Source organism: Coturnix japonica, chromosome 2 (assembly GCF_001577835.2).
Source record: "Coturnix japonica isolate 7356 chromosome 2, Coturnix japonica 2.1, whole genome shotgun sequence".
Classification (NCBI taxonomy): domain Eukaryota; kingdom Metazoa; phylum Chordata; class Aves; order Galliformes; family Phasianidae; genus Coturnix; species Coturnix japonica.
Genome location: NC_029517.1, coordinates 7,019,208 through 7,031,112, shown reverse-complemented (window position 1 = coordinate 7,031,112; position 11,905 = coordinate 7,019,208). Strand labels below are relative to the sequence as shown.

Sequence of the window (11,905 nt, the reverse complement as noted above, 5' to 3'; positions counted from 1 at the left end):
GGACGGGGGGGGAGAGAGGGGTTTCATAATGCTTCAAGAAGAAGACGAAGGGTTGGGGGGGGGGGGGTGGGGGGGGGTGGAAGAGGGAATGAAAAAACCCTAAGCTTTAATTTTAATTCTCCTGCCTTTATTTATCTGATTTGTGGCCAGATGGTGGTGAAGCAAGGAAACCCTTTGTGCCCACGAAGCACACATGTGAAAGTGCTTCTGTAATGTAATCATTGAGACCGGAAGGGTTCATACTGTGTCTGAAAAGAGACAATGGAGCCGGGATATATCAACATCGCCGAAATCGAGTTCGTTCGCGATGCAGGCCCTTTGACTGCGGTTGTCATGAAAACTTCCTGCTTTGATCAGCAGAGGGTGGCGAGGGGGCCGGGCGCGCCGTGCACTTGGCGGCCGGTCCGCCCCCTCCGCGGGGCACCCGGAGCTCGGCGCTCCGCACCTTGACCGGCGGCACCGGGCGGGTCGGGCCGGGGCGGCTCCGGTACCGGGGGCGGGCGCCGCTCTTTGACCCTCGGGTTGATCGGGGAGCCCGGTTTTGTCGGGAAAGCCGGATCCGCGCCGGGATGCGGACAAAGACACGGAGCAGCTGTTCGGGAATAAAGCTGAAATAGTAGAACCTGGGAGAGAAGTTAGCTTGGGGGAGCTATTATTTTCTCCGCAAAACCCTCGGGAGGTATTAAACAGCTGCATCCAAACGACGGAGCGACCCAAAGGCCGGGATCCCACCGCCTCGCCGTCGAGCAGCGGGCGCGTGGCTCAGCGCACGGCCGCAGGTGGAGCAGCCCCGGCCCCGCAGCCCCTCGCCAATGATGGGTGTAATGTAACGTGGTTGCCGCGGGGCACAACGCCGGGACGCGGGGCGCTGGGTCTGGCTGTCGGTGACGTCTGGCTGGCTGGGTGCTGGCTGTAGGGTTTGGGGGATGGAAGGAAGGGGGTAAAAATCACTCTTTGCTTCCACTAGGTTCCTCTGCAAAGGGCACCGTAGCAGAGCGGTTGGGAGCTCTGTGCTGGACAGAGGATGGACGGCCGCGAGCGGAGCTTCCCACCGGCGAGCATTGCCAGAATAAGAGAGAAAACCTGGGCAGCCTTAAAACACTCAAAAGTGTAATGTGACGCTTCCAAACCTTTGCAGCCTGCGGTAAGCCGAGGGAAGCAATAAGTAACCTTTGCTTTAAAGTGAAAACTGTGCGGTGGTGGTAACATCCCGATGGAGCCCGTGTGGATTGGGCATTGTTTGGAATTCTTGCCATATTTTAACCTCTGCCGTGTTGGCTGCTCACAGGAACAAGCTGAGCGCTCCGAGATAACACTGCGTTTTGTCAGATGCTTTATAACGTTGTTTAGAGACCTGCTCGGATCTATTTAGTGCTTCATAAATATGAATAAAGCGTTTACAAAAGGCACGTCACCGCAGAAGTAACCGTGGATTATGCCAGCTGCTCGCAGTTTACACGTTACTAATTTCCTAAACTGTTCTGAACTACATTTTACCAGGGGCATTTTTACCCACGATTAAATACAACTCAGCGCTGCCCAGCAAATATCTCTGTTGATTTATGTATAGGAAATCAGGGAATCAGCATTGGCCCAAACCCTAAATTACTGCTGAGGCAGTTTCAAATATTTATGGACCTGTTATGGGAGGAGAGAGGAATGTCATGTGTTGGTTTTTTTTTTCCTAAGGCCTCGCTGTGCGCAGACTGATTTTCTCAGCCATTTCTGCCCCGGGTGCGGGGTGCCCTGCAGCCCCACTAGCACAGATGGCTTTGTGATGGGATTGCTGTGCTGTTGGCTGCAGGACGGTGCGGGATGCGGCCCTGGGTTGGTGTGGGCTCAGCCACGGTAGTGCGGCCACAATCCCGCTGCCCTCCGGCCCGGAGTGCTTTTGTTTGTCCTGGAAAAATGCAGCGTGGTCCCACAGGGCCTTGTGTTTGTGCTGGGCATTAATTCTGCATGGCCCATTTTATTTTACCCTGTTGTTTTGTGTTGTTGATTTTGGGTTGTTTTGTTGTGGCTTTTTTTTTGCTGGGTTCCCTCATTGAACACACATTGCCTTCCTCAGGGGTCCCCAAAAGGAGCTGTGCTGCTCCCTGAGCATCCCCCAGCCCGGCGTGGTGTTGGGATGCAGGCAGCGGCCTCAGCGGGTGCAGGGCTGTGCCGGGAGCAGCCACCATTTCCACTGCAAATGTGAACAGGGGGTGCCCAGCTGGGTGGAAGGGACCCCTGCATGTATTGTGCTGGTCGTGAGGTCCCATTGAAGTGATGCTCTGCAAGCTGTTGGGCTCCTCTCTCTCCTCCCCCCACCTCCCCCCCCCCAAAAAAAAAGAAGAAAAGAAAGGAAAAAACACACACAGCAAACACAACCCCAGTGTGAGCATCCTCCTTTTCTCCTTGCAGGGCGAAAGTCTGCTCAAGGAGCCTGAAGACGCACCATCCCCACTTATCGCCCCAGAGGCAGACTATCTAGCTGACAAGCTGTGCGATGAAAAACCAGGTACTGTGTCTGATGTAACATGTGCTCTCTCTGCAGCGTGGCTTCTTCTTTTTTTTTTTTTTTTTCCAAACCCAGCGTACTGCTTTGGTGCAGCAAAGCGCTCTGGAGGAGTTCTGTTGTGAATAAGCAATGACAACGACACGACTTTTAAGAAACGGCCCTTTCTGAAGGTTTAACCGCCGTTCTCAATTCTTTTCGTGCATATTAATGGAGTGTAATTTTAGCATCGCCGTGTGTTTTACCTCCCGTTGCTCCCTGTGTGTCTGTGCCGTCGTTGCAAAGTCAGGAATGAAAGCAGCAGAGGGCTGGGGGTGATCCTCCTGGTTTGTAGAGTTGTGAGCAGAGGAGCACAGTGGTGCAGACTCACACTCAGCACTGCTCTGCCTGAGCTGTAGGGAGAATGGGTTCAGAAATGGCTGCGAAATGCAGCATCCAGATGAGCAAGGCCTCTTTTAAATGCTGGCAGACTGGGAGGGTGCTGTCAGAAATTAATTTCAGCTCCTTACAATGCTTCTCTCATTCCACTGTTTGTTGCCCTTGGCTTTAGTCTTTCCTTGTGGTTTTGTTCGTAACTTTTACATTCAGTCCTCAATCTGGAAGCATGTCGCTTAAGCTACTAAAAGTGCTTTCAGGCTATAAATGAAGTTGCATTACTCTTTCTCAACATGATGCCTTTAGTGATAGAATATTCACGGATGTATTGATCCCAGAATCAATTCCTGTAAATATTGGTGTGTGTTTTTGGGGGTTTAAGGGCTGCGATAATTGTTGGTGATGTGATAAATGTGGCCCACAAATGAGCTCCAAGATGGCACTCATAGAAATCAGTTGGAGCACTTTGAAGCACCAGAGCATTTGTAGTGCTTATTGGAACAGCGTAGCCCAGAGTGCTGGAAAGCTCTTCAAGGACACTGAGATACCATTGGAATCTGCACATATCTGTAGAAAATACACTTTTCAGGACAGTTTTCATGTTTTAAAAACAACTCTCATTTGTCCTGTGTGTCCTTATGGAACAGCTCCCTGCACGCCGAGCCACAGACACAAGGTCCAACATGGACGCACCATTCCTGGGAGCAAAACTTTGTAGGTGAAACACAGATGCGTGTGTGGCAGTGCTCACCATCTGTGGGTGAGCATTTTCTGAGAGCAGAGCAAGGTAGAGCCCCTCTCTCCCTTGAGCACATCATTTCTGTTTTGGGGAACCACTTGCACTTTTGCGTCTTCGGTAACGCTACAAAAACGCTCGCTAAGGATGCGCACTAAATAATGATATCACAGATCACACTTTCTGAATATTTTGCTTTTTTTTTTTTTTTTTCTTCCCAATTTATTTTTCATGGACATGCTGCTTGAAAGCATCTTTTCCCCTTTGATGTTCCATTTTGGTTTTAAAGCCTAGCTCCCTTCTGACCGTGCTCACACCACGGGCCAGTTCCTTCAGACTGCACTCGTACAAGCAGCTCCATTCCTTCTCTGGGCCATGGGCACAGATGGATGCACAGCCATTGAGTTGTGCAAGCCCTCAGTGGTGCAATGCTTGCAGTACAGGAACAGCGAGACACCCAGGAAAAATAAACAAAGGCGAGAAATTAAATCTCCCTTCCCATGCCATCCCATTGCCCATTTACGAAATGCAGTATACTGGAGGATAAACAGGCTCTAAAAAGTCAGAACCATCTTTTTAAACCAATACCTAGAGTGAAAATAGAAGTATTAAACTGTACGATAAGCAAGGTGGCAGGAGGGCTGTGTACTCAGGAGCAGGGATACCTGGCGGAGCAGCAACGCCTGGCCAGGCTTTGCCAGGGAAAGCAAACTGGGGCTTTGGTGGCACTGGGAGTGGTGTCGGGCTGAGCGCCAGCACCAAGCTCCGCATCCACCACACAGCGTGCCCGGATCGCAGAGCACAATGAGAGCGCTGTTATTAAGCCTTATCTGCCTCACAATGGCAATTTTCATTAATACGTCCTATGAAAGCAATATCGTGCTCTTATCGCCCGGCTGTAAATTATTGGTTCCTTTGATTCAGAGCTCCGCACGCTCGGCCAGAATGCCATCTGAAACTTTTTTTTTGGCAAATTATCATACTGAGCGACGGGAATCATGGATAAAACCCCTCCACGGGCCAGTCACAGATTTTGATGCTGTGGATTTCACCATAATGCAAGGGGGGGGGGGCAGAAAAAAAGTCAGTGATGTATGATGTATTCATTTCCTTGTGATGCTTTTAATTTGCTTTAAAAGGCTGCATAGGTTAGCATGGCTTATTTATGTGCCCATTGCGGAGTTATTAATATTGCCATCATCAAATCCTCTTTATGCCATGCGTTAGGAAAATAATGAGGGATGCAGTTTCCTTGGAAGTTGTATGCATGTATGAGGAGAAACCCTTATCCATAAGTCATGGCTAGCGCTTGTTTTATTCTAACATCCTCCCAGACCTTTCTGTAAGGCAGGCGTAGATGGATGCTTCGCGTTTCATTAAAAAGCAGCAAACTTCAATAAAGTCTTTAAAAAGATCAAATCGTTTGATATTTACAAGCAGGGATCCGTTTTCTGTCATGTATTCTTTGATCAGGCAAAAAGTCTGCGTGCCAGACAGGCATGCAGCACCTGCTGAGACACACCTTCAGATCCGCCGTGCTCCTTCCCAGCTCGGAAGCCAAAAAGTTCATTTTTGAGATGATTGCCTTTATTTCTCCCTGGGACGGAAAGCCCAGGGAGGCCACTTGGACCAATGGAATAATTAAGCTTTATTTTCATCCTTCACCCCTTAGATTTCCATTGCTTATTTAAAATTAGGCTAAACGGTATTCCTGGTGCTGTACTGGCTCTGAGCGCCTCTGTCCGTGGTGGCTGCAAGCCCTGCCCGGCCATGGGGCCAACCTATATGAGGCCAAGCACCAACAAAGCCTTGTGCTGATGTGCAAGCCATGACCAACTGATTTACACGTGGAAAATAATTTAATATTGCATTGCTCAGGAGTGCTGAAAGAATCATAGAATCATAGGATTGTCGAACAGGTTGAGTTGGAAGGGGTCTTAAAGCTGTTACAGCAACACCAGCACTTCTGCTACTTCTTTATTTTTTATTACTATTATTTTTTACTATGTTCACATCTATAAAAATGTGTTGTTGGACTAAAGTTTTCCAGTCCCCACTTTATCCAACAAGTGACAAGCCATGTATTTCTTTATGTAGCTGTTTGGAAAGTTTGAATATGATTTGGGCACCCAAGGCTGGGTTATACAAAAGTGAAACAAAACGCTCTCATTCAGCCGCAAGGAAATATAGAAGTCTCTTTCTGCACAATTATCACCCAAACTATTGTGTTTTTGCAAAGTGATACTTTCTAGGAGGCTCATTCCCAGCAAGAACCACTCTCCTGGAGAGCTTAACAAAGCTCACAGCTACATCAATTAAAAGCAGCTAAAATGTCTGCTGTGTGTATGTGCAGAATATTAAACTGCCATTAAACCAGTCACCATTTACCTTAATGCCATCTGCATGATTATGGAAAAGAAAAGAAGTGTATGGGTGTGAAGCTGTGATTTAGAGGGGCCAAAGGACTCTGAAATTACATATTTTGTCACATTTTTCTCACTGTGCTGCTCAGAATGAGAGCAGTTCATAGGAAGATTATGCTAGGGAGACCCCTATCCTGCAATAGGAGGTGGTTGAGACGGTTCTGGGGAGTGCTACCAAGGTCTAAAGGCTCCATGTTGGCAGCTCTTATGAAACAACTGGGCTGAATGGCTTCTTGTTTGAAAATCCCAAGTTTTATTTTAAAAGATAGATCTTAAGCATAGCAACATGATGGGAAAACGACACAGAAGCTTGAATGTGAGCCCTAACCTGAGCCACATGGGAGAGATGCGGGGTGCTTTGTGTGTTTGTGAGCAAGGATATACGTTTCCACAGTCACAACGTTCCTTGGGCTGAGCCATGGCCAAGTCAAGGGGCAGTATCAGTGGGGTTGGGAACCCCTCAGTGGCTCCTCGGCCACATTCTGGTGGTGGTACTGTGGCACTGTGCAGCTCTGGGCTTACTTTGTAGGTTTTTAAGAGTTTTGCAAAAAAAAAAAAAAAAGACCCCTTCACGTGGGGTTATGGTTATGGTTATAGCAGGTTATGGTCAGTACCCCTTAGTGAAGAGTCGAGCTCCAAAATATTCCATACATTGAAAATGGATTGATTTACTTCTAAATTTCAAACATTTTGCCTTGCTCTATTTCATAGGGTACGCTTAGAAAATCCTGACTCGATGTCGGAGTGTCATGGCTACGCCTCACATTCAGCACTGATTTACTGGGCAAAAGCATTTTTACGCATTTTTATTTTTACCTGAACACTTGCAGTGATGTTGTTGCTCCCAGAAGAAAACTTGTGCTTTTCTAATTAGCAAACGTATATTTTTGTTAACAGACCATAGCTTGGTGCTGCTGCTTGGGACACTGCTAAATCAGATATAACTCTTCCTTCCATAGGTGCCCACGTACCTGCTGCTCACCCAGGGCCCAGAAGGGATCAGCTGCTCATTTTGCAGAGCAAAGTAAGATGGCAACAACATTTGTTTTCCTATGTAACCACTTATTGTTTTTTTGCTGTAAAACCTTCTGTACTTTCTACTTTTGCCTATAAATGTGCATGCGTTTCCCTGTCTTATTTTTGTCATTCTAAGCAATGTTCTATTAAAATCTTTTGAGTGAAAACTGCAGAGTTTTGATGAGAATGTGAAGTTTAACAGGGAATTCCCCATCGGCCTTATTTCTGTGGTCAGGGGATTTTTAACCCCAAGTTATTTGTCTCAGTTGTGTCAATTTTTACAATACCTGATTGAAGCAGAACCAGAGCCCCTAGATCTGAAGCCTAGTTTCAGTAAACCTCTTATTTTCTTGAGTTCGTTGCTTTCTTTAAGCAGACGATCACTCTGTGTATACTTCTGTCCCAGAAAAGAGTTTATAGCTGAGAGCTGCTAATTATATATTGCTGCTGTGGAGATGGGTATGGGAAACTTTCCAAATATTTAGTCTTTTAAAGATGAGGTAACTTAAAGGCATGTGTGTAGTTTCCTTTAAACAAGCCATTCCTTTACAATTTCCATATCAAAGTACTACCAAACCCAATACAAGCGTTCAGTGAACCTGACCAGGACTGGAATAATAACTTGTTAAAATTAGAGCTCTCTGCTGAAGAAATGTTAAAAAAAAAAAAAAAAAAAAAAAAAAAAAGAAAGAAAAAGAGAGAGAGAGAAAAAATAAAAGAAAGAAAGAGAAAATATTCCCGAAAGCTGTTCTGCCTTTTCATCACTGGGGTGGGTTTTTTTTGGTTCCAAATATTTATTAATCAGGATAAAACATGAGTTCACAAATCCTTGCAGAGCTGTGGCTCAATTTGGAGTGTATCTGCGTCTGCAGAAGGCGAAATGTAAGATTAAGGGCTGCAGGCTCTGTAAAAACTCTGTTTGAAAAGACTTAAACTTCTGAGTCGGGGCTCGGATGTAGTGAGGAACGGTCCTGCAAAGCAGTGTGGTGGGCTGGGAAAAATGTTCAGAGGAAAAGTAAGATTGTAACCAAAATATTTTTTCTGAATTTGTTTATGTCACATTTCCTGCAGATTTAGTAACCAATGAAGAATGTAAAACAACGGGCTGCGCTATAGAATAAACACAAGATGAGTTTAAAATCTCTTGATGTATGCCACACATTGGAAATTTTATATATAGCATTTCACAACGTCTATAGAATTAAATTTTCAAACAAGAACACCGCCCTCAATCTGCATGAATAGTTACATCTTCAGCAAGCAAAACTGATTTAGAGCATCCCTATGTTTGTCACACAAGGACTTGTTGGCCGTTGCTGTATACGCCTAAAAGGACTCTAAAAATTTTCCGCAACGTGGATTATTTCTGTCTCTTTCTACACACTGACCAGTTTTGCAAAATACTTCAACTAATTGTAGGCTGAGAACCACGGGGCACTATGCCATGTTAAGTGGGAACACCTTCTGTGTCTTCACACTTACTCTGAAACAAATCATCTTTCATGTGTATGTGAACGCTGACTTTAAAAGTAGCTTTAAATATTTTAACTCCTGCCACAGTGTGGGGCTGGTATGCCTGATTTACACCGAGGTGGGGGCTTCACTACTGTCATTAAGTTCACCCCAAAGGAGAAAACCTAAAACTTCATTTGACTCCGTTTAAATCCCAGGAGCAGGAAAATCTTTCTGATGCACGCTTTCATGTAAAACTAAATTGAAAGCTTTGGATTCCACTCTGTGGCATCTGTTGATTTTGCGAGTGGATAGAACAGACAGATTTGACCTAAAGTTTGTTTATAAAAACATATGCAATGAGACCGCGTAAGAGAAATGCAGGTGCTGGGAATCCACAAAGAGATTGCAAAGCCGAGCTTAATGTTGTAATCACCTTATTTTTAATTACACGTTTTCTCCAAATTTAAAAATATTTCCCCTCTGCCCTGTATTATCTTTTTACTGTTCAATGTGAAAGACTCATAGAAGCAACAAAGACAATTGATTATCCAGGACAACAGCATCATGAGAGCAACCAAGCATTATCCAGCAATCAAAACGAACAAACCAGGACAGCAATACAGAGTAATTGTGGACTTCTTTTTTTTCTTTTCATTTTTCTTCTTTTTTTTTCTTTTCCTTTTTTTCCCTCTTACCTTCTTCCTTTGTTTCTCATTTATTGTGTTCCTTCTTAGTTTTGTTTTTCTCTTTAGATGCTCTCTGTACTGACTGGTAAATTGTTTCAGACAGATGTGTTGGAGCTTTTTTATCTGTCTTTTTATATTCTAGTGCTGTCTTTATATTTTACTAGACGTGCCCTCACAATTTATCACAGTCATGGTACAAAAAGAGCTCCTGAGCACCTGGCTGTGTTCTTTCGCTGAGCACCCAGTCCCTTGGTGCCATGCTGAGTGCACACATCCAAGTGTTGGAGATACTGTGGGTTGAGTGTTTCTATAATATGCAGGGTCATGTTTGGGTTGTTTCGTTATTGCCTCATTGAAATGAATACTGAGGAATACATTTTATTAGGTCCTTTGTGAAGGTTCAGTGAGAAGTGAGTGTCTCAAAGAAGATTCATGCACGTTGCGTTCTGTGAATTAGCAGAATGGGTAAACAATGCAGTGATGTGACACGGTATGATACAATACGCTACAAGATACAAACTGCTTGGGATCCCATCTATCATGATCTTTATACACCCTCAGCATCCTCCAAGAGCTGAGCACTTCGGATCTATATGGAAGTACAAGAAGCATGCCCCGACTCCTGCCCCACTCTTTGCTCCCCTGTTTGTCTCACTTTGCTCTGATGAGCTCAGAGAATGGCAGAGAGGCACCAAAGGCACAATTTAGCCTTTTATCAATACAGCAGCAGTGTAAGGTTGTTTGTAAGATGGCAGGGATAGACTCTTGCCCAGTGTGTTGACTCAGTATCGAGCTGTTGTTCTTGACTTGGGGAGACAAGGGATCCCCGTTCATGATGGCTGTTAATTCATTTTGTTTAAAATACTTTATTTCCCCCTTTGTGCCAAATATGCCAAGCAAATGGTACTTTCCTGGCACAAGATTTCATTTGAAATTGGTCCTATGTTGAATGAGCTGGGGCCACTGAGGAGCAGCAAGTGGATGAAGCAAGACCCTGAAAGGAAAAGGCCAACACTTTATTCACTGCAGTAAACCCTAAACCCATGTTTAACGCTAACTGGTTGTATTTTCTGTTTGTGTTTGCCTTCGTGGTCTGACATTTGCTCATGCTGTGATAGCTTCATCAAAATACATCTTTTAGAAAAAGCATATTGCTTGTCACTGTTTCATTGACACAGAGAACAATCATGTTAGAATATTATGAACAAAACATTGACTTGTATGGTATTCCTAACGCATATTAAGTTTACTCAAAATGATGAGAGCCAGATACGCCTTTAATGAAACACTATTAATGGCTCTTCCAGCGGGAATGGTGAGGAATACCTTGTAATTACAGCATACACATCCATGTACGGCATACTTTGTTATGGAGGCTTAAGTAGGTAATTGGCATTGCGGTTCTGGAGTTGTGCACTATCCCACATGATGTCAGCCTCTGCACACTGCCCGTGCTTGTAGTGCTGGCAGTGGGGATGAGCTCTGGGTCTTGGAGAAACCCATGCCTTCTGGGGATGGGGATGGAAGCAGGGAGTATCAGTGATGCTCTTGCTGTGCTACCACGGGCATGATGTACATCTAACCCCAGTATATCGAGGGATTTCTGAGGCTGCATACCAAGTATGAAAAGGAAGAAAGGTCTCAGTAAGCAAAGAGCACAACAGGTTTGCAAGCAAGCATAAGGTGGAGTTGCTACACTGACACTTTCCACACAGACATTCATGTGCTGCAGCAGTGCATAGTGCTGTCGGAGCATTGATTAACAGCAGAACTGTACTTAATGCAACTCAGGTTAACGCAGAGTCTTTCTATAGGAGCACCTCAACAAGGCTGCTTGCAGGAGGAAGAGAAAGAGAGCGATCAATTCACAAAGCTCATTTAAAACGTCCAAGAAGTGCTGGAACACACGGGTGTCTCTGTGCCTTTCGACGTATTTACAGACCTGGCTGGTTTAATGGCATTCAGCAATAAATTCCATAGCCTTTGGGAGCAATTGATAAAGGTTCTGGTAACCGCCTGCACCAATCTACTTTGGGGAATGTTAATAAACGGGTACCCAAGGACTCCTAGGTGTGTGCTGAGGAATAGAGGGAGCTAAATGTCAGCTAATTAAGCAGAGCTGAGACCATGAAGGATCTTGTGAGTTAAAAGCTAAATATTAATATCAGTTTCAAACTTTATGAAAGCTGGCTTAGTGGCAGAGAAGCAGAAGGGATAAGTATCCGGCATGGCTGTGACATTTTATATTTCTAGTTAACCTCACAGCCGCATTCAAAACCGGCTGAAGTTTTCTTAAAGCAAATTCTGGAGGAGCAACCAGTGAGGAATTGTAATAACCCTCAAGGTGGCACAGATGTTAATGAATGAGGAAAGAAAAGATTCCAATATGGCAACATTTCTCAAACAATAAAAATAGAAAAATCTTCCCTGCCATATTAAAGGTGAGAGCTCAGGATGCCCTGGTGCTCGTCAGGAGTGTTTTAACTTCTTCCACCATGGGAGATGCACCTTGGTGGGTAACAACTGCTTTCCATTTGTTGAGCACTGTGCTGCCATCCTGGTGCAGGAGCAGGACTATCCCCTCTCTGTGTAGCCACTGTGGGTCCCCAAGGAGCAACCTCACGCTTATCCTGTAAGGCTCAGACAAAGCTGCGCCCGACAAAAGAAGCAGAGCGTGAGCAGATTTTATGTCTAAAGTGATGTTTGTAAAGAGAGC

At 45.1% G+C, this 11,905-nt stretch overlaps 1 long non-coding RNA gene across 1 annotated transcript; it reads left to right on the top strand.

Annotated features, from left to right (window-relative positions):
• Positions 1-411: 411 nt before the first annotated feature.
• On the top strand, positions 412-11,605 carry LOC107308728. The gene is made up of 5 exons (XR_001552883.2): positions 412-779; positions 968-1,144; positions 2,404-2,500; positions 6,991-7,055; positions 8,120-11,605. It is a non-coding gene; the product is annotated as an uncharacterized LOC107308728 (long non-coding RNA).
• Positions 11,606-11,905: the final 300 nt, after the last annotated feature.